Genomic DNA, 4125 nt, shown 5'->3' with positions numbered 1-4125 from the left:
GTGCTCAGAGATAGATTTCAGCTGGCCAGATTGCAAAGCTCCCAGGGCGGTCCAGGTGATTTCGATACTGTGGAGCTATTACCAGAATTTCTTCTTCAGGGGGTCCTTGATCTCAGGGATTCAATGAATGAACCCACAGACCACAGATCAGTGGTAAAATAGGATTTTACCAGACATAAGGGAATATAGTATAGTTGAGTCATTTTTAAAAATCCGTTCAGTCTATATCTTTTCAATGGAAAATTTAATCTGTTTACATTCAAAGTCTTTATCGACACATGTGAGCGTATTCCTGTTATTTTATTAACTGATTTCTGGTTGCTTTGTATGACCTTTGTTCCCTGTTTTACTCTCTTATTGTATATTATTGTGGTTTTGTGTTCTTTTTTTTTTTTTGAGACAGAGTCACACTATGGTGTCCTTGGTAGAGTGTCACAGCTCACAGCAACCTCAAACTCTTGGTCTTAAGCAATTCTCGTCTCAGCTTCCCAAGTAGCTGGGACTACAGGTGCCCATCACAACCCCCGGCTTTTTGCTGGAGTTATTTAGCTGGCCTGGGTCGAGTTCGAACCTGCCACCTTCTGTGTATGTGGCTGGCACTGTAACCACTATGCTATGGGTGCTGAGCCGGTTTTGTGCTGTAGTGGTAACATTTGAGTCCTTTCTCATCCTTATTTGTGTATTTCCTTTACTAGTGGGTTTTAAACTTGAAGGTAGATATTATCCTTTCCTTTCCAGGAATAGCACTCTCTTAAGTACTTCATGTAGGGCTAACCTGGTGGTGATAAATTTCCTCACCTTTTGCTTGTCTTGGAAGACTTTATTTCTCTTTCATTAATGAAGTATAAATTGGCTGGGTGTGGTATCTCTGGCTGGCAGTCTTTTTCTTTCAGCACTTTGAATAATCACCCATTTTTTTCTGACCTATAAGATCTCTGCCGAGAAAATCACTGAGTCTGATGGATCCTCCCTTATAGCAAATAGATGCTTTTTAATGATTTTAGAATTGTCTTTGATACTTTAACTATAATTTTTTTTCTTTTTTGAAACAGGGTGTCACTCTGTTGCCCTGGGTAGAGTGCCATGGTGTTATAGCTCACAGTAACCTCAAACTCTTCGGCTCAAGTGATCCTCTTGCCTCAGCCTCCCAAATGGCTGGAGCTATAGGCACCCACCACAACACCCTGCTAGTTTTTCGATTTTTAGTAGAAATAGGAGTCTTACTCTTGCTCAGGCTGGTCTTGTCCTGAGTTCAAGCAATTTACCTGCCTCAGCCTCCTAAAATGATAGGGATACAGGTATGAGCCACCATGCCTAACAAGAAGACTTATTTGAATTATATCTATTTGGGGATCTGGATGTATCTGGATGTCTAAATCTCTTTCTAGATTTAGAAAGTTCTCAGCTCCTATCTTTAAGTATGTTTCTATTGCCTTCATTTTCTCTTCACCTTCTGGGACATCAAAACTTTGAATATTTGGTCACTTTATGCTGTCTTATATGTCTTGTGTGCTTTGTTCATTCTTTTCTATTTTTTATTTATTATTGTCTGATTAGGTAATTTCAAAAGAGCTGTCTGTAAATTTTAAAATTCTTCTACTTTAGTCTATTGCTGAAAGTTTTGAATGTATTTTAAATTTCATTCAATTAATTCTCCAGTTCCAGAATATCTGTTTGGTTCTTTTTTTATGACATGTATCTCTGATAAATTTCTCATTAATAGTCTGAATTGCTGGCTTGGTTCCCATAGCTCAGTGGTTAGGGCACTGGCCACATGCACCAGGGCTGGTGAGTCAAATCCAGCCAGGGCCTGCTAAAGAACAATGACAATAACAACAAAAATAGCTCTGGTCCCAGCTACTTGGGAGGCTGAGACAAGAGAATTGCTTGAGCCAAGAGTTTGAGGTTGCTGTGAGCTATGATGCTATGATACTCTACTGAGGGTGACATAGTAAGACTGTCTCAAAAAAAAAGTCTGATTTGTTTTTCTGATTTCTATCATTTGTCTGTATTCCTTTGTGTCTCATTGAGATTCTTTAATATTATCACCTTTATTTTTCTGAAATTTCATAAATTTCTTTTTTATTGGAATATGTTGCTGGAATATTATGGTCCACCTTGGAGATATATTCCCTTGCTTTTGAATGTTTCTTGTGCCCTTATGTTAATATCTGTGCATCTGGCATAATGGTCACATCTTCTAATTTTTTGAATTTGCTTTTGTAGGGGAGGATGTTTTCCTGAAGTCGTGCCTATTGTGTTGGTTGGGTAAGGCACTTGGGCTTTGACTCTGGGTATATGCAGTAGTGTCTCCTCTGCATGATTTCCTAGCTATAAATAGCATCAACAGTATCTGTGATTTCCTCAGTGGTTTGAGATGCAGCCGTTAGTGGAGGCTGTGGCTAAGTTTTTTTCAGAACAGGGATGTCAGGTGGGCCATTTTTCATGCCCAAGAACAGTATATGCTGGCACTGGTGTTACTGGGTCTAGGTGAGCTAATTTGGGGGCCTCCAAGTAGCTTGCTTGGGTGCAAGTATTGGCAGCTGTGGGCCAGGTTAGTGGGCATGTCATCAAGCCCTGGGCAATAGGCATAGCATGGACCTGGGGAGTAACAGGGGCAGGACAACCCTGGGAATCCCAAGCAGTCCACTGATGCTGGCAGTGGCTGGAACAGGCTGGGTGGGGGGCCGTCTGCAGGCCCATAGGTGGTGTATATGGGTAGGTGCCTCCTATGGGGATAACAACAGGTTGGGTTGGCCTGATCTTTAGTCTCTGAGGTGAGTACTCAGGTGCCAATGATGGCAGATGGTGCTGAGCAATCCCCAGGTCTCTAAGCAGTGGAGCTAGGCCTTAGGGGCCTGTCCTGAGGCCCCCTGGTGGTGCGTGCAGACACTGGCTATGTAGGCATGGTTGGGGTGATCCCCAGGACCCCAGCAGTAGTCAGTGGCAGCCCCGGGTGGAGAGTGTGTACTTCACCCCCAGGTGGTAGCTGTAAACTAGTAGCCTGTCCTCAGGGCACTTCTATCACAATTACTACTCTGGGGTCCACATTACTGCACTAGTCCTTGTGTTTTTTTACTTGCCCATACATTCGTAAATAGCCCTTTATAAATAAACCATCTCTAAATTATCCTCAGTTTGCTGTCTACTCTTGTTGAGATTCCACACCAGAAAGCTGTGCCTCCCCCAGGACTGCTCGGCCCCACTTGCCTTCCTGGACTGTTTGCTGTGCTTCCAGCACAGCACTCCCAGAGGGAGCTCATGCAACCCCCAGCCTTATTTTCCTGGGTATATGGGCGGAGTTTGGGTACAGTCTTCATGATGCCGCAGCACCAGGAAACATAACAGCTCCAATTTCTAGGTCTGATATGCCTGGACCCCTGGAGGATTTGGCTCTCCCACTGGCTAACCAGATAGCCCAAGTAACACATCTGGGAAGTTCAGGGAAGTTCATGCCCCCTGGGGGAAATGCTGACCAAAGAGACTTAAGAGAAGAGAAAGGGCTGGGGGATAAATGGTTGCCCTTTGTTTCCACAGCTGACTGTTGTAAGAGGCAGTGCTTCCCCAGCCTTTGGCAAAGAGCCTGAATGACAGCTGCGTTTTCTCTCATGGCTGTGGCCAGCTCAGGAACACCCCACTCTGGGATTGCTTTCCCTATTTCCCTGCCTCATTTCCCTTCTTCCTTCACTTTATTCCCCTGAAACTCTGCGTTCCAGTATGGCATCACCACACAGGCTTTGCCTGAGCCTCCATTTCCTGGGAAGGTGCTCTGCAGGCCCTGCTGGAGAAGGGGCCCTGCCTGAGGCCTGTTTTGAAAGCGCGTTTCTCCAGGACTTACTTTTACTTCCCCCAGTGTTTTGGGAAACTTCCAACCTGGAACAAGTTCACACTTGGTTTGCTTGTGTGTTCAGCTGGGATTTTTTGGTTGCACCGGCTGCGTGAATTCTGGCCCCAGTGCTCATGAACACAGGCTTGTGGCTGAGAGTTCCTGGTTCCTGGAGAGACTCTTCTTTTACTTCTCATGGCAGCCATGGGCAACGCAGGTATCATCACACAGTTTTCCCTCCCTTTGGGGTGGCCTTGAAGTGGAGTTCTTAGTTGACCTATTAAAGGAGATGCCTTGGG

Source organism: Otolemur garnettii, unplaced genomic scaffold (assembly GCF_000181295.1).
Source record: "Otolemur garnettii isolate 467f Iridium unplaced genomic scaffold, OtoGar3 scaffold00082, whole genome shotgun sequence".
In the NCBI taxonomy this organism is placed as follows: domain Eukaryota; kingdom Metazoa; phylum Chordata; class Mammalia; order Primates; family Galagidae; genus Otolemur; species Otolemur garnettii.
Note: the sequence above shows the minus strand (reverse complement) of the source record.